This window comes from Podarcis muralis, chromosome 16 (genome assembly GCF_964188315.1).
Source record: "Podarcis muralis chromosome 16, rPodMur119.hap1.1, whole genome shotgun sequence".
Classification (NCBI taxonomy): domain Eukaryota; kingdom Metazoa; phylum Chordata; class Lepidosauria; order Squamata; family Lacertidae; genus Podarcis; species Podarcis muralis.
Window position 1 is genome coordinate 32,169,874 of NC_135670.1, and position 22,340 is coordinate 32,192,213.

Consider the following 22,340-nt stretch of genomic DNA (forward strand, 5'->3'; position numbering starts at 1 on the left):
TTCCCACTGTCCCATGCTGCTGGAAGGGATGGGAGCCGGAGTCCAGAAATGTCTGGAAGGCAACAGGGTTTATTAGAAGAGTCTGTCTAGCCTTCTGGCTGGTGTGACCTGTAAGTTTTTGGATTCAAAGTGAGACACAAACACATCCTTTTGCACTCTTTATTGTAATCCTTTCCTTTATTGTGATCCAGTGGCATGTGCTGCTTAAAGATATGTACAGCGGTACCTCTGGTTACGTACTTAATTTGTTCCGGAGGTCCGTTCTTAACCTGAAACTGTTCTTAACCTGAAGCACCACTTCAGCTAATGGGGCCTCCCGCTGCCACCGGAGCACGATTTCTGTTCTCATCCTGAAGCAAAGTTCTTAACTCGAGGTACTATTTCTGAGTAAGCGGAGTCTGTAACCTGAAGCGTATGTAACCCGAGGTACCACTGTAGTTTCTGTTTGTTTGTTTTATTGGTGAACTGGCTACTTTTTAATACAGTATATGGCCCCAGTCCTATTTTTTATATATATCTTTGTTTCTGACAAAATCATTGTTAGCAGCCCATGGCTAGAACAAGTAGACATTTGATAAAATAACACAGAACTCATAAACGTCTCATCCTTCTTCACTGGAAGTCCACAAAACGGCCTCAGGAAAAGAAACATGATTGGTAGGCGGGGTGGGGTGGGGAAGAGAGAGAGAGGCTGAAACAGTTTTGACGAACTCCCGAGTCAAATAAACTGAATTGTAGGAATGAATCAAATTGTGGCCAGAAGGGGAAAACCCCTAAGGAGGATATCCTGGGAGATACGAGTTGTTGACATAAAAGTGTCAACCTGGAGCAGGTCCCAAAAGCCACGTGGCTAAGTAACATAAGAAGAATCACGGAATCGTAGAATGGCAAAGTTGGAAGGGACCACAAGGGCCATCTCTAGCCCCCTGCAATGCAGTAATATTTTGCCCAACGTGGGGCTCAACCCACAAACCTGAGAATAAGAGCCTCATGCTCTACCAATGGAGCTATCCCAGCAAGCCTAGCGATTGGATCAGGCCAAAGACTAGCAGCCCATTCTTGCCGTGGCCAACCAGATGTTTCTGGGAAACCCACAAGCACCACCTGCTCTCCTCACCTGTGATACCGGGCAACTCTGGGGATTCAGAGACAAACCGCCTGCAACAGCGGAGGAAGAATTGTAGCTAGTATAGTTAAAGCTATGGTTTTCCCAGTAGTGATGTATGGAAGTGAGAGCTGGACAATATAGAAGGCTGATCGCCAAAGAATTGATGCTTTTGAATTATGGTGCTGGAGGAGACTCTTGAGAGCCCCATGGACTGCAAGATCAGACCTCTCCATTCTGAAGGGAATCAGCCCTGAGTGCTCACTGGAAGGACAGATCGTGAAGCTGAGGCTCCAATACTTTGGCCACCTCATGAGAAGAGAAGACTCCCTGGAAAAGACCCTGATGTTGGAAAAGATGGAGGGCACAAGGAGAAGGGGATGACAGAGGATGAGATAGTTGGACAGTGTTCTCAAAGCGACCAACATGAGTTTGACCAAACTGCAGGAGGCAGTGGAAGACAGGAGTGCCTGGCATGCTCTGGTCCATGGGGTCACAAAGAGTCAGACACGACTAAACGACTAAACAAAGCTAATGAAAGCCCTATGAATTTGTCCAATTCCCTGAAGAACATAAAAAGAGCCTGTTCTCAAAGTGGCCTTTGGGAAAGTCTGCAAGCACAACCTGACTCCCAAGTGTTTGTGCCTGGCTGAATTATGCCTCTTGCTTCCCTGCACAGAAGGCAGGAGCTGGTGCAGAAACAAGCCTAAGGTACAAAGGTAATAGCTGTTGCTCTGCCCACTTTTGCCTCAGGTCCCACCCACCTGGCCCCCCAGGTCATGGCCAGAATGGAATGTGGCTCCCAGGCTCTGCTCTAACCCGCTGCATTGGACCTGTAAATGGACTGCATCTATGTAGACCAGGGGCCAGCAAACTTTTTCAGCAGAGGGCCGGTCCACTCTCCCTCAGACCTTGTGGGGGGCCAGACTATATTTTTTGGGGGGGGGGGGTGAACGAATTCCTATGCCCCACCAATAACCCAGAGATGCATTTTAAATAAAAGGACACATTCTACTTATGTAAAAACACGCTGATTCCCAGACCATCTGCGGGCCGGATCCAGCCCCCGGGCCTTAGTTTGCCTACCCATGATGTAGACTGTTAAAAAATTTTTTAAAGGGTTCCACTCAAGCTTCCCTCGCCGCCTTAAAATCGGGGGTAGGTAGTGCTGGAGGTTTCCAAGCTTGTAGGCGAGTTAAACACAGGAGAAGCCAAGGCACAGAACACGGACAGAAACCTAAATAGCCCGTTTGCATCATAAATATAGCTCACCATCCTTCTACTCCTCCCACCCCCTTCTGGTCGGCCCTTTTTATTTATTTATATTTTATTTTTAAAAAAACACCAACCCGGAACAAACACCCTCTACAAAAGTTCCATTCAGGCAGCTGAGAGCAGCGTTCTCCTTCCATTGCAGATGTGTGTCTCTGTTCACACAATGGCCGCCTGCAGCCCTGGCTTCCGTCCAGAGCCTGCTGAGCGATGGCAACAAAAGGCTGATCTGGACACCCCCTCGGCTGCAGCGCGTCTCCAAATGATTTAGTAGCCGCAGCGTCCAGGCCTTGGCAGCAGCTGCTGCAGCTTTTGAAAGGGGTCTCGCCTCCTCCTAGGCTGACAAAAACCTGAGTGATTCCTGCAGTGGCAAGGTATTGAAGCCGCGCACACACACACACACACACACACACGCATACACACAAAACATTTTAAAGGTTGAAACCAGTATCCTGGATTTAGCCCATGAAACAAACCAGGAGGCACTGCAGATCGCACCAGACTGATGAGATTCAGTCCCCACCCTCTGGCTGGCATTTTACTGTGAGTGTATTTGGCAACAACAACAATATAATAATATTAACCTGCAGTATTAGTCGTTCTGCTATGCTTCCCCAGTGCTTCCACATTATTGCTATCCAGAGGGGCTACAGCGCACAAAAAGCAGGGAAACCTCCCCCCCCTTGCAAACACACACACTGGCAAAATGAAAAAAGGGGGAAATGTGATGTTAGCAGGAAGCTATTGGACGCTCCTGGATTAGGAATAAAGCACTATGATTGCCCCAAAACTATTGCGGATGGAAACAGTACTGAAATCAATGATGTTGTATGACCACCCCAATAGCATCCTGTACACGAATAATAATGAATGTACAATGAAAAGAATGTCCAGAGGGGCCCTCACAAGGCTGAACACACAGCAGCCTCTAGTGACAGTATTTTGTGCTGAGTTGCAATTTTCACCCACTTTTCAAGGGCAACCCCATGCAGAACCTGTTGCCGTAATCTAGGGGTCAGCAACATTTTTCAGCCATGGGTCAGTCCACTGTCCCTCAGACCATGTGGTGGGCCGGACTATATTTTTTTTTGGGGGGGGGATGAACGAATCTCTATGCCCCACAAATAACCCAGAGATGCATTTTTAATAAAAGCACACATTCTACTCATGTAAAAACACTCTGATTCCTGGACCGTCCATGGGCCGGATTTAGAAGGTGATTGGGCTGCATCCAGCCCGCGGGCCTTAGGTTGCCTACCCCTGCCATAATCTAATCCAGAGGTCAGACAGACATGAATGACCACATGAAGATCCAATTTAATTAGGAAGGGACATTATTGACAATCCAGCTGAAGCTGGAGATAGGCACCCCTTGCCACCAACAAAAATATACAGCCTCTTCCTCTCTTGCTGTCTCTATCTCACATGTAGACACTTGCATACTTTCAAATCGGTTCCAAGAAGGGGCTTTGTGACTGGCACCAAGCGCAGCCTATTAACAAGGTGCAAGGGGAGAAGAGAGGGGAGGAGGGAACACAGTGCCATGATTGACCCAACAAGGCAGCCAATGGTTTCTTCTCAGAAGAAAGTCTCCTCCTTCCCAGTCTGGGTGAGGAAATGGAACACGCAGCCCAAATACAACTGTGCACTCCTGTCATGGGTTTGCCAGTGAAATACTGTACATCTGGATGCACCTGTAAGTGCTGGGTGTAGCAGTGTGGGTACACAGAAAAACAAAGAGCAAAAGGGGCCATGAGGGTTAACTCCTAGAAGAATCCCCTTCTTGTGCTGAGATGAATGCACATCCCTCACTTACACAGAAATGGAAAGTGCCATTCCATGCTGACTTCAGTGATGACACTGCAGTATGAATCTTGCCCAGTGCCTGCTAATGCGGCAAGGGCTTAGCTTAGTGGCAAAAGATCCCTGCTTTGATCCTCGGCATCTCTAGGTAAGGCTGAGAACGTTCCCCCTCTGAAACCCTGGAGAGACACCGACTGGCAGTGTAGACAACACTGAATTATATGGACCATTGGTAGAAAGCAGCTTCCTATGTCCTTAAAGCTATATTTCGGGGGGAAGAGTCATAGCCATGTGCCATTTCACCAGTGTAAGGCACTCTAGGATTCTAAGTATCTAAGCTTCCTATGCCTGCCTGCTCAGGCTAATGGCTTTAGCCACCCGTTGATGGGTGAAAACTATGGCACTCCAAGCAGGCAGAGGAGCCAGTTGGCACTATGTGGTGCAGGAGGTAGAATGAGCTGGGATTACAGAGCAGAATGTAGCACCATTCTGCCTTTCCCCTGATTTGATGGATGCCAGGGCTTGATGGACACCCTCGGAAACTTCTGGCAGAGGGAAAGCAATGCTGGTTGAAGTTACGCCAGCTGAAGTGGTTGGCACCTCATGCCCCAGGATGAATAACCTGGAAAAAATACAGTTAACATAGGAAGGTATTTGCATGTCAGTGTGCAGCTTGGCTCTGGACACACTAAGCTATTCCAGGATTCTCAGCACACTTGCGTGCAAAACCGCTAGAAAGCCTTTTCACATGTTGGCGACGGTGAGCATTTGGGTAACCTGCACATTATTTCTACTTCAGAGATCTTTTGTAGGCTATGATTTTCAAATTGTTTAATGCTCCTTTAACATTCAAAGGAAGTAACTGCACTTCTCTGTTCTACCTTGGTCAGGGCACCACCTGTGTCCAGTACTGTGTCCAGTTCTGGGCTCCACAGTTTAAGAAGGATATTGACAGCTGGAATGTGTGCAGAGGAAGGCAGCCAAGAAGACCAAGAGCCTGAAAAACAAGCCTTAAGAGGAACAGTTGAGGGAGTCTTGAGAAGACTGAGAGGTGATATGATAGCCATCTTCAAAAATCTGAAGGGCTGTCACATGGAAAATGCAGCAAGCTTGATATCTGCTGCTCCAGCGGGTAGGACCAAAACCAATGGATTTAAGTGATAAGAAAGGAGATTCTGACTAAACACCAGGAAGAACTTTCTGATAGTGAGAGCTGTTTGACAGTGGAACGGACTCCCTTGGGAAATGGTGGACTCTCCTTCCTTGGAGGTTTACAAACAAATACTCAATGGCCATCTGCAAGGGATTGCTTAGCTGTAATTTTGCATCGCAGGCGGTTGGAACAGATGACATTTGGGATCCCTTATGAATGTATGATCCTATTGCTTTTTTAAAAAATAAAGAATTTCACATTTTTAAGATTGCAGTTAGTTTTATTGATAACTTGATTTTTTATGATTGCCAGAGCGGCATGGTAATTAGAGCCCTGTTACTAGGAACTCAGTGAACAGGGTGACCTTGGGCCAGTCACATCATCTCAGCCTAACTTACCTCACAGAGTTATTGTGAGGGGGAAAATGAGGAAGAGGAAAAAATTCTACTCCACACTGAGCTCCTTGGGGAAAATGTAGGATATAAATGTAATACAGTGGTACCTCGGGTTACAAACACTTTGGTTTACAGACTCCACTAACCTGGAAGTAGTACCTCGGGTTAAGAACTTTACCTCAGGATGAGAACAGAAATCGCACGGCGGCAGCAGCAGCAGGAGGAGGCCCCATTAGCTAAAGTGGTACCTCAGGTTAAGAACAGTTTCAGGTTAATAACGGACCTCCGGAACGAATTAAGTACATAACCAGAGGTACCACTGTAAATAAATATTGTTTGGGGGTTGCATACAGTGTTACCCCTACTTAGAGGAAACACATCTAAATTAATGCAGTTGACTAGCTTGGGTTCATTTATTTCAGACTAAACTTACTTTTCGGGACGTGGGTGACGCTGTGGGTAAAAGCCTCAGCGCCTAGGGCTTGCCGATCGAAAGGTCGGCGGTTCGAATCCCCGCGGTGGGGTGCGCTCCCATTGCTCGGTCCCAGCGCCTGCCAACCTAGCAGTTCGAAAGCACCCCCGGGGGCAAGTAGATAAATAGGAACCGCTTACTGGCGGGAAGGTAAACGGCGTTTCCGTGTGCGGCTCTGGCTCGCCAGATGCAGCTTGTCACGCTGGCCACGTGACCCGGAAGTGTCTTCGGACAGCGCTGGCCCCCGGCCTCTTAAGTGAGATGGGCGCACAACCCTAGAGTCTGTCAAGACTGGCCCGTACGGGCAGGGGTACCTTTACCTTTTTTAAACTTACTTTGGATACCACCCTCTGTTCTGCTCTGTCTTACTTTATTTTCTATAATCACAAAGTTCTTAATTAAACTGTGACGGAAACACAAATTTAAAAACAGACGACACAGATGCAAAGGGCAAGTTATTAGCGCAACACCCTTGGTTCTGATCATGAATATTTTGTAGAATAAATGGGCGTAAATACTGAAATTAAGGCAAATAAATGTCACAAGGGAAGCTGCCCCTCACTGGAAGCGGCCTCTAAGGTCGCAGCGTAAAAAATGGTGGAAGAAGACGTGCAGGCAGATGCTCTACTCCAGGTCAGACGATGAGTCCATCTAAGTCAGGGATGCCTCTAGACAGGGCTGGCCCACTCATAAGGCTTGGTGAGGCATTTGCCTCAGGCAGCAGGCAGGGGGCAGATGGAAGGGGCAGCAGATCTGGCCCTCTGAGGACCACACTGCACACTGCCTCCTGCACAGAGGTAGTGGGAGGAGGGGGCAACGGAGGAGGCAATGTGTGCACCTGTCATTTCCTGTTTTGCACGAAGTGACAAAATGTCCTGGGCCAGGCCAGCTTCCAGATGTTGTTGGACTTCAGCTCACATCACCCCTGACTACTGCCCATGCCGGCTGGGCAATAGTGCCCAACATCTGGAGCTCCCCAGGTTCCCTGTCTCTTTCTCTCCCTTTTTGAAACTAGTAATGTGTTTGGTTTTTCCATAACAACAACAACAACAACAACAACAAAAAAGGTTATCATCAGATTACTATGCCACAGCAAAAGGTAATATACAACAGGAAGTACTGAAAGAAAAGCCAATCAAAAAAACGGAACAAAGCAATAGAATTGAGATCAGGTTTCATAACAGATTCTGCCCTTTTTGATCACCATTACAGGTTAAAAAGCTGCAATGAGAAGGTGCTCCAACTAATTAAAGAGCACGTCGAACATAAAGGAAAAAGAAAAGCCAGGTGAACCGGATTATCTTGTGAACGCCATCATGTGTCAATTTTTTCACTGCACACATAAAATAAACAGATGCCAAATTGCATAACGCTTCATGAGTTTTGATTTGCCTCTCGCAGACCTTCCATTAGAGATCTTTTCCAGCTGAGGTGTATCAGGTTCTCTACCTCTGACCAGACCCAATCATGTCTACCCTGACGGGCAGCAGCTCTCTGGGAACGTAGACAGAAAGGGCCTTTCTCATCATCTCCTAACGTTCTTTCTTTTAATTGGAGATGCTGAGGATTCAACCGAGCTAAGCTACTGGTTGAGAACTTTGGGGAGGTCGCTTTCCGTAATTTACGTCAAGATGGGCAGCACCAATTGCATCAATGCACCACAGTTGCATGGCATTCATAAATTGCCCTTCCTTCCTTCCTTCCTTCCACACTTGGAAAAGGGGAAGAAATATTTTTTTAAAAACCAACAACTCGCAACAGCAGAGGAGGCTCTGTAGAGGCCCCAAAAAACCTCCTAACAGGCAAATGTATTTTTAAACCAATTCTGTTTCTATAAATATTACAAAGGCTTCCTGCTAGTTGGAAGCCGCTTGGCTCCCTCCGCTGCTGACATTACTGTGACATTTAAGAAGGCCTTCGCCTTGCCCCGCTGCCTTTCGCATGCCGGTTTTGTTCTAGGGATCAGAGAGACAGAAGACGACAAGAGCTGCTTATTCAAGCCTCACTCACTCACTGACCTACTGCTCACGCGGGAGTTGGGAGCACAAAGGGCCCTCTCCATGTCAACCGTGCTGCCGGTTGCTGCCGCCACCACTGTGGCATGCATATAAATGCCAAAAGGAGCAGAACATTAACCCCGAGGTGGTGTTGCTCGCTTGGAAGATCTGCAGCCCGGCGTGCAGCACTGTGAGTGTTTCTCGTAGGAATCTGCCTAATGCACGATCTGGACAGGGAAGGATTAACTACTGTCGTCTACGCTCTGGTAACCTCTAGGTTAGATTACTGCAACGCGTTCTACGTAGGGCTGCCTCTGAAGACGTTTCAGAAACTGCAACTGGTGCAGAATTTGGCAGGGCAAGACAGTTTGGGCATATTACACTGATCCTGGCCCAACTGCACTGCACTGCCAATCAGTTTCCGGGCTAAATTCAAAGTGTTGGCTTTGTCCTAGAAAGCCTTAAACAGCTCAGGACTGCAATATCCCAAGAAGCACCTCTCTCCATATGAACCTACCCAGACCCTGAGATAATCATCTGAGGCTCTTCTTTGTATGCCTCCTCCAAGAGATGTCCGGAGGTTGGCAACATGAGAACGGGCCTTTTCTGTGGTGGCTCCCCGTTTGTGGAATGCGCTCCTCAGGGAGTTATGGCTGGCACCTTCATTATATGCCTTTAGGTGCCAGATGAAAAAGTTCCTCTTCAACCAGGCCTTTGATTTGATTGACATCTGATGCCCTTTTAAATGTGTTGTGGGAAGAGGGTGGAATTATTGGCTTGCTTGTTGTTGTTGTTGTTGTTGTTGTTATATTTTATTTTGCGTTTTTTAATACTGAAATTTCGTGCTGTACAAGGGTGGCCTACAAGTTTAATAAATAAATGGGTAAAAATGATTATGCAGAGTCCGTTCAGCTCGGTCTACAACATGGAAGGGATCTGTGGCATTCCAGGGGCTGCTGAACTGCAACGACCATCATTTCTTGCTGCTGGCCATGTTGCCTGGCAATTCCAACAGATCATCTGGGAAGGTGCTTAGTCTCAGGAGAGCTGAGAGGCTGAATGGCAATGCAAGGCTGAAAGACAGTTTCTGCAATTCAGTAAGGCATTGGACTCACTCTGTGTCGGGGCGAGGATCCTCAAGACTAGTGGCTGAATGCAGCCCCCTCTATCTGGTCCTCAAAACCCTGCCCTCGCTGGCTCTGCTTCAAATCCCTGAGCGTTTTTTGCCTGGCAGAAATGTGTCCTTGGACTCTGACCAACGCATTATGGTTCCTAGACAGAGGACAGAGAGGAGTGTGTGCAGAAATGAGCCTGACACGTGTCTAGTTTTGTGCAAAGAGGTTTTGTGCTAAATGTAAAATGTACAGGCAATGCTCCACCCATCATTCACAACATTCCCTTGGAACGTTGCCCAGAAAGAAATGTGACTCTCGGGCAGAAAAAAAGGCTCTCCACCCCTGCTCTGCATGTTAGCTGCCAGTACTGGGGATTGGTGGAGAAACCTCCTGGTTTTAATAAGCTTTCTTGTTTCCCTTCTGGGAAGCTGAAAGCATCATCAGGAGAAAAAAAAAATCCCAGTCTTCCAATCTGCCTGGTGGACCTTCCTCCCTGATTCTGTCTCATTTATATATGAGGGGCAGAAATATTATTTTTACAGCAATTATAAGGTTGGACACAAGTCAGTGATTGCCACTTTCTGGGCCAAATCCTGCCCCCTCCGAGGGAAGTCACCCCACTGCCTTGCATTGCCACCCAGGGGGTGTCAGTACGTGTAGAGGGGACGGTATGTTTGGATCCGTAGCAGTATAGGATCACAGAATCAAAGAACTGTAGTGTTGGGAGGGACACCAGGAGTCATCTAGTCTAACCCCCTGCAATGCAGGAATCTCTGCCTGAAATGATTGACAGTGCACAGTAGTCATGGGCGTTACCGGGGAGGGGGCAAGGAGGGGCACCTGCCCCACCCCAAATCAATACAAATACATGGCAAGCAGAGGTTCTGCCCCACTAACAAAAGGCCTGCCCCCTCTAACATGACAGGCTTACCCCCGTGACAGTTGTGGTACCATTCCTTTCCGTAGTTGGATGGAACAGGGAGAAAGCTTAGCCTCTGGGCATCTACTGGCAGAATTTTTGGAGATCCTTGACTTACAGCATCACAAGGAGGACAGTAAATAACCCCTGAGACTCCATGACACAACCTATCTGCCGAAACCTACTGAAAGGCAATTTATTCCATCTGTAGGGATATGATTCTCCCGCCTCCTGTAAAACCGCCTGACAAGTTTAACATATCCTTTGACAGGCTAAAAGGATTTTGAAAGTCAGAAGGAAGGAAGGAATCAGAGGAAATCTGTATCTCTTTAAGTAGGATTCAACAGCAAAAACAACAGAAACTCATGTCGTACCTTGCAGCAGAGAGAGTCTCAGGGATGAGAACTGTTATTATTTGACCCTTTGCCCCAAACCAAAAAAAGCAACAGCTACATAGATGATCTACAGAGACTTCAAAACAATCAAATTCGTTTCTTGTGGGTTTTTTTTTTAAGAAGCAGATTTGTAAGGCAATAAATTTCCCAGGACTTAACGATCAGCTTGCGCTATGAGAGCCAATGTTGTAATTCCCAATTGATTGTAGATGTTAATCTTCCAAGACTCTTGTTCTTACGCTGTGATTTATTAGCCACATTAATGACGGATTGCGCAGCTTAAATGCAGGCTGCTGTTTTACGTGGCATCGCAGAGAGCTCTTCCCAACAGGGCCAGGGCACAGGGGTTGCTGTGTACGGTGAACCAATAAACCAGAGACAATGAAGAAACACCTGACCGCTCCCCCCCACACACACCAGTGTACCGTTCAAGCGTTCCATGCAGAAACACGGGGAGTTTCTAACAGCAGGGATGGGAAATCTCAGGCCTCAGGAGGCCAAAAGCAGCCTCTCTCTATCTGGCCCTTGGGGCTCTTGCAGGGCCACATATGGGTTCTCTGCCACTGAGTCGCAGCACTGAAAGTGTTATGTAGTGATGTTCTCACCCTGGGCCAGCAGGGGGATACTGTAGATAGTTATGCAAATGAAGGATCGAAAGTAACGTTCAGTGATTGGATAGTTTGTATGCAAATGAAGGATCGAAAAGTGACGTTCTGTGATTGGATAGTTTTAGAAAGTTGCAACAGTTACAATTGTTCTGGAGCTCTATATAAGCAGGCTGACTGAGCTCCTCAGTTAGCTCTGTTCCAGCTTACAAATAAAGAGCTGCTTTGGAAGAATCGCTGTGTCATCTGATATGTTCGCCCACAACCTAACAGAAATTTCTCAAATGCAGCAGGAAATTCAGTCCCAGGGACAATTCTACGAATGCACGGAACAAGGTTCTGCTACGGAGGCCACAGGGGTGTGGCACACCCTCTTAGGAAGGGGTTTTCCTTTCTGGTGACAATTTCTTCCCTCTGCTGTGGACCTGAAGCCAAGCAGATCCTTATCAGGGGCCTCTTCCCTGCTCAACCATCAGTGATGCGAAGTCCATTCCCACTGAAAAACCACTTGAGGTCCTATTCTTCGCACCTCCCCTTCTTGTCTCATTCCCTGCGAAGTGAACACAACACACACCGCTGGAGTCCAGGGAAAGCGCTTTGGAAAAGATGCAATGAAAGCAAGAGGAAGCAGGCGCCTGGTCCTAACGCAGCAAACCTCCAAGCAGGTGTAATTCGCACACGGCCACCTCCGAGGAGACTCGGTGGGCCCAACAGTTGCCGCTGCATTTGCTTATTAAAAACTGGCCCCGGCCATCTGTTGGTGGTCAGGCTCCGTGAGGTGGCAATCAATTACAGCTGTTATCTCATCCTAGCTTTGACAGATGTTTCTCCCTTTCACTGTACAGTAATTACTGGTTAGCAGTCAGCAGGATCTCAGGCTTTAATTACGGTGCTAATTTGAAACAAAGGGAGAGAGAGAGAGAGACAGGGAGAGGGACAGAAAGAAAGAGGGAGATATCTGTATCAAAAGCAGAATTGCAGGAAGATATCGCTAGATGAAAACTCGTCTTTGACAAACACACACATACACACATGTCAGCCTAAGAAATAATGAGGTTATGAATTACACAGGTGGCCTAGTTCAAAATGGCAACCGGGAGGTCGCTGGTTTGCTTAAGAGAATCTTCAAAAACTCCAGCTTTGCCAATCATAGGACTACTTGCTTCCAATACTTCTGTTTTCTGCCTGTCAATGAACTTTATGCTGGGGATGTAAGTAAAAAGGTAAAGGACCCCGGATGGTTAAGTCTAGTCAAAGGCGGCTATGGGGTTGTGGCACTCATCTTGCTTTCAGGTCGAGGGTGTTTGTCCACAGACAGCTTTCTGGGTCATGTGGCCAGCAGGACTAAACTGCTTCTGGCACAATGGAACACCGTGACGGAAACCAGAGCGCACGGAAACGCCATTGACCTTCCCGCCAGTGCAGTACCTATTTATCTACTTGCACTGGCGTGCTTTCGAACTGTAGGTTGGCAGGAGCTGGGGCAGAGCAACGGGAGCTCACCCCGTCATGGGAATTCGAACCGCCGACCTTCTGATCGGCAAGCCCAAGAGGCTCAGTGGTTTAGACCACAGCACCACCCAGATCCGCTGGGGATGTAGGCACTATAGGAACAGTGGTGCCTGTTGGGACTGGAGGGCAGAAAGAACAGGAGGAGGAGTAAGAGCCAGCAACAAGCACAGCCAACTAATTCTCATCTTGTTCCCATCCTCTTCCCAGCTGAGTTCTGCCAGGGCGACGAAGGAGGAGGAAGTTCCATGCCTTGGACCAGATGCAAGTAAGAAGATGGGCATTGTCTGAGGGCAGACTGGCATTGGTGGGGCAGTGCCCCATTTGCCCTAACAGACCAGCCTTCATCACTTATGACTGCATTTTTTTCTTTTTTCTTTTGGGAGTTCCAGTTCAAACATTCCTGCCCTGTGCCTTTTACTACATTGACCAAGGAGGGGATTGGGCATGGTTTATGTAAAAAACACACCACCAATGCTTCACATAACTGCTGCCTCCAACTTTTGTCTCTTTCTATCTTAAGTTGGGGGGGGGGGCAAGCAGGCACAGCATCACGACTCCACATGGAAACATCTATTCACAAAGCACACAAGGCTGAGGACATCCAACGGGCATGCAGCAGAGAACAATGGAGTTGGGTGGGAACCTGCGGGTCATCTAGTCCAACCCCCCTGCAATGCAGGAATAGACAGCTGTCCCATAGGGACATTTTCCTTTGCAACATGTAGACCATCAAGACATGGAGGTGGGATAAAGCACCAAAACCCCAGGCTTGAGATGCAGCAAGCTATGAAGAAGACGTCAAGAAGCCAATATGAAGTATAAATTTAGGCAATCTGGTTACCAACCGAGTAAACTGGCAATAATTGCACTGTAGACAAGCCTTTGGAGATGAAAATACAGTGGTACCTCAGGTTAAAAACTTAATTCGTTCTGGAGGTCCGTTCTTAACCTGAAACTGCTCTTAACCTGAGGTACCATTTTAGCTGCCGCAAGATTTCTCTTCTCATCCTGAAGCAAAGTTCTTAACCCGAGGTACTATTTCTGGGTTAGCAGAGTCTGTAACCTCAACTGTCTGTAACCTGAAGCGCCTGTAACCCAAGGTACCACTGTATGTTGTCTCTCAGCATAGCCTACCTCACAGGGTTGTTGTGAGGGTAAAATTGCAGATGGGGGTGGGGAGAGAACCAAGTATGCCATCCTGAGGTCCTTGAAGGAACAAAAATAAATAACATTCCACGTATGAGTGCCCCCAATTAATTATTATGAGAGAGACAGAGAGAGAGAGCGCACGAGAGAGAGCGCTGTTGCAAGCCACTGTGAAAGAAATAAACAGATGGCACATTGTGCAAGGCTCGGCTCCACCATGCACTCATTTGTTCTGCCGTGGCCTGGCCTGCTGCATTTTCAAAGCCAAGAAGCGAGCAGTTTCTGAGCTCTGGGCGCAGTACTCCGCCTAAGATTTCAGATTAAAAATGCAGAGTGGACGGAAAGGAGGACCTTTTTCTGCCTCCCCACTTCCAGCTACTCTCTGAAGACTGGAGAAGGTATTAGGGGTGGGGGGTGGGGAGGGGAAAGGCCTAGATCATGTAGAAAATGAACATAATATTTTAGCTGCCCTTCATTCATTTTCAGCTTTGCACTCTCGTTATAAAAAAAGCATGCCTAGGCATTCCAGTGTTGCGCCCATAACCTAGATTTAAGATGCCATTTAGCTCCTAGCTTTCATATCTCAGTTTCTAACACTGGTGGAATGGTAGGCTGTGCACTATGTGGTGCCTTATTGCTCCTGCACACTCACTGATGTGCACTAGAGACAAAATGTGCTGCATGAAAAAAAAGAAAGTTTTGTAGTTCACACTAACAAAAGGCACCCCCCCACACACACCCCTGCAAAAATAAAACAAAAATAGATTCCAAATAAGGGTAGCCATTGACCAGGGATGTGCATTCCAGAAAACAGCAACTCAAAGCATCATACTTTGCAAGCACTACTTAATTTATAAAATGTGGGGTATCTGACTTCCAGTTTTCGGAGTGCCTTGACCTTTAATTGAGAAACTTTCTCCCTATAACGATTTATGTGATGAAGGGAGGATACCATGCAGCTCTGTAAAGTCGCACTCATCTTTATTATTTCATATATTCTAACACTGAGCCTTGCCTTAACTTAAATACTGTCAGATGTTGAAGAGCGTTTTGCAGTCTTTTAGTGCCACAAGTTAATAACACCAGTGATGACGTTAAAAGAAAAAAAAAAGTTAGGTGCCTCTATAGCTCCAAGCAAGGATTAATAGTTTTATTACTTTGTCAAGCTGCCAGGATTTCTCACATTACTCTGAATGTTAAGGGTTTCTGAGGTTGGTGGCGTAATTAGGGCTGGCGAGAACAGCCGAAGGAGTTTCTTAACTTTCTGTGGAGGCTTTCAGTTTTGTGGACCTAAAGACACAAGGGTCAGGGGCTGCCACAGACGTAACAGAGGCTGAGGCAGTGTTCACTGAAGGCAGCCTTTCAACCAGTTTTGGGTACACAAGCTAAAGAATGGACTTTAAGTTTTAAAATGAGATTTTACAAGTGGGGCGTCCAGGAAAAATGCATTCTGTTATTCTGAATAGATGGTATTAGTTATCAGTTGCATACTGCTCACACATCCCGAGTTAAGCGGAGCATCCTGGAATTACAGAAGCCAAGATGCGGATGGCGCTGTGGTCTAAACCACTGAGCCTCTTGGGCTTGCCGATGAGAAGGCTGATGAGTTCTAATCCCTGCAACGGGGTGAGCTCCCGCTGCTCTGTCCTAGCTTCTGCCAACCTAGCAGTTCGAAAGCACACCAGTGCAAGTAGATAAATAGGTACCGCTGTGGCGAAAAGGTAAATGGCGTTTCCGTGCACTCTGGTTTCCATCACGGTGTCCCGTTGTGCCAGAAGCAGTTTAGTCATGCTGGTGACATGACCTAAAAAGCTGTCTGTGGACAAATGCCAGCTCCCTCGGCCTGAAAGTGGAGATGAGCGCTGCACCCCATAGTCACCTTTGGCTGGACTTAACCATCCAGGGAGCCTTTACCTTAACTTACAGAAGCCATGCCCTGCTTCTGATTAGATCCTGGAATGTTCCTTTTGGGGGGAGGGATCTGGCACTCTAGCACAAGTCAAGAAGCATGCGTTTTTTGGTCTTGTGTTCTGGCGCGAGTCAGCTGGCTCCCATGAGAGCTTAGCACACACAAAAACGAGTGTTCCAGTTTGGATCACCTGGACATTGGAGAACATGCAAACAGGATATCTGCAACATGGAGTGATAACTTCTGCTCCCGCCATGGGTGTGTGTTTTGGTTTTTTTAAAAACAAAAAACATAGGTTTTAAAAACTCTGTTTGGGCTGTTTTTCTTGTTTTTCTGAAGATGCTTCTGAAGATGCTAATCATGTCTATTCCAGTGAACAGACGAATCAGGGACTTAAAGTTCATTATTCTGCCACAGCCAGCTCCAAGGTGTTGGGCTAAGCTAGAAGTAAAGAATAGAATATGATGCCTTATATCTGTTGCTTAAATAAAGTGTCTCTTAAGGATTTAGCCCTAACGGTTGTGATATCCCAGCATTTTGGACCCTGAGTGAAGTCTTGAACACAATATCTTAAACTGAAATGTTGTTGTTGTTGTTTTGGAGGGGGTGTTAATTGAAAACTTAGAAAATAGGTGCTGCACCTGTTAAATTAAATCAGTACAGTTGGAGGATATGCCTCAATGGTTCTTAAAAGAGGGTTAAAATAAACAGTTGCAGCTGCAGGATAGTGCTCAATATGAATGGATTTGGTTAACAGTACCAGCTGTGATTATGTAGATCCATAACAAACACATGTAACTGTAACCAATGGGCTATCAGTGGTGTAATTCACTAGAGAGTAATTATTCGCATTTGTGAATGTAGAAATACTGCATTTGCTTACTCAGTTCTTACTACTAGGGTTTATTGCTATTATTTATTTAAAAAATCATTTTATTGCTATTTTTTCAACACAGAAATAAGAAATGTGCGCAGAAGCACAATACAAACATGCACGCACATGCGCACGCACACGTATCATGGTTTATGAATATAAAATTAACTGTTTTCCTCATCCTTCCATTCCAGATCAAACAGAAAACTCAACAACGCGTTAATGACTACAGTTCTATACAGAGTAAGCCTCCCTTTACAGAATATTATCCCACGAGATAGGCTCTGTACACACACGGTCTGTGTTAGACAATGGAGAGGTCTGAAATTGTTTCCAGCACGCAAAGGTCAATTGACACGAGGCACAGATCAGACATGAGGCACAAGTAAGAGTGAGTTAAAAGATTAATATCTTTAATAGATAAACAAAAATGGCATAAAGTAGTGAGCAAGCTTTTGAGTGCCACATATCAAGGCCAGATATTAAGCAAAGAGGAAGAAGAAAGAAAGAAAGAAAGAAAGAAAGAAAGAGGAGGAACAACAACAAAAAACCTGACTTGATGGGGAAAACTCGAGATTCTGCAGGAAGTGAAGAAGTATCTATGACCAGCAGCTGGCATGGGGGTTAAAGTAGAGCCCAAGGCGAGGAAGATCTGGAGCGGAATTTGGGAAGTTCTGTAGCAGCAGTGGTGTGTCTAGACCAGTGTTTCCCAACCTTGGGCCTCCAGCTGTTTTTGGACTACAACTCCCATCATCCCTAGCTAGCAAGACCAGTGGTCAGGGATGATGGGAATTGTAGTTCAAAAACAGCTGGAGGCGCAAGGTTGGGAAACACTGGTCTAGACTGAGCACAATAATAAACATCTAGTCTGTCTGGTCCTCTGCTGAGTCATTGCTTGATGGCTCTTCTCCCTCCACCCCAATAGAACCCTGGTGATAGAGCTTTCTAGCAACCAAACATTACTTCTCCAGAAACTTTGGGCTTCCCATCGGGTCCACTGCCACCTTCGCTCCTGAGGTCATGGGTGGGTGGGTGCTGCAGGATCGATGCAAGAGCCAGGATGTAGTTGGAGGTGTTATTGGGGAGGTGGGGCATCCCTGAGATAAGGCTCTTCAAGCTGCCTGTGGACTACTGAGGAGGTCTTCATTTGGAGTGGGGTTCTCCGTAGGGCCCTGAACCTCTTCCTCCCCAGAGGCCTCACCGGGGTCTGGATCAGACAGAATCCCAACATTAAGGTTAGATTGTGCTGAGTGCAAAACAGATTTTAGGCTACATCCAGAACTACTGGGGTAAAGAGCCTTATAACCACTGTGCTTTAGAATAATAGTCCTTAAGCTTTTCAGACCAACACCCAAACATGACCTGGAAGATCCAGTTTTTAGTTTTACACTATTTGTACGGTGGTGGTCATATTACTGTTGCAACCTTCTCAAGTCAGGCTATGTCTCAGCAGTGGATCCCAGTCCCAGCAGCGGGTCCCAGTTTCAATGTTTTAGAAAATATAAATCTGGTGGTTTTGTATACAGTGGTACCTCGGGTTACAGACGCTTCAGGTTACAGACTCCACTAACCCAGAAATAGTACCTCGGGTTTAGAACTTTGCTTCAGGATGAGAACAGAAATTGCGCAGCAGCAGCACGGCGGCAGCAGCAGCAGGAGGCCTCATTAGCTAAAGTGGTACCTCAGGTTAAGAACAGTTTCAGGTTAAGAACAGTTTCAGGTTAAGAAGTTCTTAATCCAAGGTACCACTGTACCTCCTTCTCCAGTGCTTAGCAGAATAACCAGAATTACCCTTGTAAGCCAGACAGCTGAAGTGAAAACAAAAGTTTGGAAGTCCTTACATGGACACAAAGCTGGAAATTAATTTTAGGTTGGTGCAATGAAGAGTCAACAGTAGCAAAACTGAAAGTGGGAAAAGGTCTTGAGCAAGAAACACTGGTGGAAAGCGGTGTGTGTGTGTTTTAAGATTATGAGCAGCTCTTCACGGATGCACATAAAGTTGTGGCCATATCTCAAGTGGGTAGAGTACCTGCTTTGCATGCGGAAGGTGCCTGGTTCAATCCCCAGGTAGGAACTGGGAGAGAACTCTTTCTGAAACCCTGGAGAAACATTGCTGGTCCGTGCAAACAATACTGAGTGAGATAGGGCAATGTTTACGCTCGGGGTAAGGCAGCTTTCTAAGTTCCTAGCAATCCTTTGCAGCAACTGTGCACCACCCCCCACTCACTGAATGTCCCGAGAGCAGGACAACAAGCTGAGCAATAGCTCAGCTGGCAGAGCAAGGGTCTTTTCATCTCAGGGTTCTGGGTTCGAATTCTGGGTCGGGCAAAAGATTTCTGAGTTGCAGGCGGTTGTACTAGACGATCCTCTACAATTCTAAGAGGAGAGCCTCCGCAAAGGGCTCGTGCGATTCATAAAAATAAAAGGACAGGAAGAATCGCCCCATAGAAGCTCCCTCCCCAAATTGCCACAAGCCAAAATCCTGTTCCCGGCCAGTCCGCCACGCCGCCTCATTAGCAATTATTCCTCTGTATCGTTGCCAACTGCTTTTCTTTCTTTCTTTCACTCTCTCACTCACACACACACAAAATGCACACACACACACACACACACACACACACCCCCCAAGGCCTTCAAGACAAACTGCATGGGCTCTTGAACCATATCCCTCCGCAAGCATGACCTTCAGTTCTAATTAAAGGCTCCTTCGCTCACACCACAGAAAGTCTATTACAGCTGCTTTGTCCCACGGCATTATCATTTCCACTTACTTAGCACATCACTCAGCAGGCAGCCAGAGAAAAGGGAAGCCTCTGGCCTGCTCCTCTCCGGGGCTGGCTGGGCCTCAGGACGTAGAAAGTAATTAAGTCCTAGCTAATGTGGAGGATTTGAGAAAGGAGGGGGGTGGTGAGAGGGAGGCGATGGCAGGAGGAGAGGAGAAACGCGGCCCAGCTGCCGAAACTTTAATTCCTCCTCAAAGGATCAGAGCTGAAATGTTTGAAATAATTTCCTAACAAAACAAAGGAGGCTGTTGAGGAGAATAACATTATGACAGCTGTCGGGGGAGAGTCAATGATGGGTGAAAACTTGGGCCACAATGCAGAGCTTGTAGCCTTCAGACAACTGCAGAAGGGAAGTTCCTTTCCCCTCCTGGTTCTTCCTAACTAGGGCAGGTTTGGGAAGTTTCCCCCATTCGTCTTCTGCACGTTTCTTCTTTGGGGAGCCTTTCTCTCAACATTGGGCATTGCTTCAATAGGTGTGTGTGTGTGTGTGTGTGTGTGTGTGTGTGTGTGTGTGCCTCCAGTTCCAAGTCCCCTTCAAACAAACCGCAACTCAAGATCACTTAGCAGAGATTATTTGCTCTGTAACACTCTTTAATCACCTTGTTGTGCTCACAAATAAAGATTACGGAATACTAAAAATCAACAGAGAGAGAGAGACTGAGAAAGTTTATTTGGGATTTCTCTGTCTAGTAGCCCCAGCAGGAAGAATTCTGGCCTCTTGGGAAAAAGTCGATATAATAATAATATTATTATTTTCATTATATCCCTCACATATTTATGAATGTGACTACAGCAGCAAGGATTCTCTATGCACAGAAGTGGAAGGGAGGGAGGACACCCTCAAAGGAAGAACAGTTGATAAAAATCTTGGAGCAGGCAAATATGGCAAAACTGATAAGACGGTACTGATAAGAGACACAAATTAAGAATCATTTAAAGAAGATTGGAAACCCTTTGTGGCTTGTTTAAAATTGTATTCCCCATATGCGAAGAGCTCAGCGAAGTTTGAAGTGTAAGAAAATGGCAGAATATATTAAGAAACGTGTTAAAGAGGATGCAGTTGGGTAAGACGGAACCCAATTGCATGCAATTTGGGTTATGAACATCGAGCTCGAAGTCACTATTTTTGTTGAACTGGGATACAACTGTAGAGTAAAAATGTAATTTTCAATATGGAAAAAGAATAAAATATTTTGAGAAAGAGAGAGAAGCACTTTCTCTCCCCCTCTACCCTGTCTTCAAGCTCATGGCCATTATTTTTGTTTTTTTAATGATTTTATTTTATGTGCTGACAGACAAACATAACACACAGATATAGATTATATAACAAATAAAAAAGAAAAAGAAAATAATAAAAAAGAACAGAAAAGAAGTAACAATATTAACAAAACGAACAGCAAAAATAAAAACATACCTCAGAAATACTCTAATGGACAATATATTTTAACCAAGTTTCAAATCCATTTTCTTTGATAACTTCCTTCATCCTCTACACGGGTCTAATATCAACCATAACAATCTGCTTCCTTTTCTCTTCTTTTTAACTCTCTTTAGATTTCTTTTTAATTATTTTGTTCTAACCATTAGGCTCATGGCCATTATTTGGAGACACCCGCTGAGAAGTGGTTTGCTGGATGGCATGGCAAACACCTTCCATAAAGTGAGTCGTTGTTGCTTACTGGGAGAGAGAGGGGAGAGGCAAGGCAGCGAGGAGTTTGGAACAGTGTAGACACACTCGCGGGGGCTTCAGATTGTGTTTGCACCACACCAACTTCCCCGCTGGCTTGCCCCTCTTCCTCCTGGTAAGCAACAGTGACCAACTTGCCAGGAAGTGGCTCCGCCATCCAGTGGATAGACTGTCCAGTTCAAATCCAATTTAAAGATAAAGAACCATAAAAAGCGATAGCAAAAATATTAACGCTGTCTATCAACAGTTAGCAGCTAGCATGCTACCTTATGGTCTATCTCTTTAAATAACAGCAATTTCTAAATATATAAATTAGCATGTGCAACATTTGTTTGTGAGGACGCAGGTGGCGCTGTGGGTTAAACCACACCGCCTAGGACTTGCCGATCAGAAGGTCGGCGGTTCGAATCCCTGTGACGGGGTGAGTCCCGTTGCTCAGTCCCTGCTCCTGCCAACCTAGCAGTTCGAAAGCATGTCAAAGTGCAAGTAGATAAATAGGAACCGCTCCGGCGGGAAGGTAAACGGCGTTTCCGTGCGCTGCTCTGGTTCACCAGAAGCGGCTTAGTCATGCTGGCCACATGACCCGGAAGCTGTCTGCGGACGAACGCCGGCTCCCTCGGCCCATAGAGCGATATGAGCGCCGCAACCCCAGAGTCGGTCACGACTGGACCTAATGGTCAGGGGTCCCTTTACCTTTAACATTTGTTTGCATCTCACCCCCTTTTTGTGTGTGGTATCTCCCCAGTGGTTAAACTAGAAGGGTTCAGAATTGGCCTTTCCATGTTTTCTTGAATCTGAATATGCAAATATATGAGGAGTCACATATGAAAGAGGAGTGATCACCACATTTTGTACACACACCAACTAACATGGATTGCAACTTCTTTGAAATGGTTATTTTACAACTCAAAAATTCTCTTCCCACACCTCTTTGAAACAATAATTTTGCAACTAATGGCTGCAGGTCATTTAAGGAAAGTTCCAGGGTGGGAAATTAATTCTCCTCCAGACAGTATCCTAATGCTCCCTTTCCTGGGTCTCCAAAACCCTGGAGCAATAACAGTATCCTCGAGGGTAAAATAAATGACAAATGGCCTACAGAGAATTATAATTAACTGTCAGTAACTTATATGATGTATATTTAATTAGAGGCTGTGTATATATATCTGCACACTTATTTCAAGAGCCACATCTGGGA

General features: G+C 46.2%; 1 protein-coding gene across 25 annotated transcripts in view; it reads right to left on the reverse strand.

The window, feature by feature from the left end:
• Positions 1-22,340, reverse strand: part of FBRSL1 (fibrosin like 1) — a 792,934-nt gene that overhangs the window by 628,604 nt on the left and 141,990 nt on the right. The gene's annotated exons all lie outside the window — the stretch shown is intronic.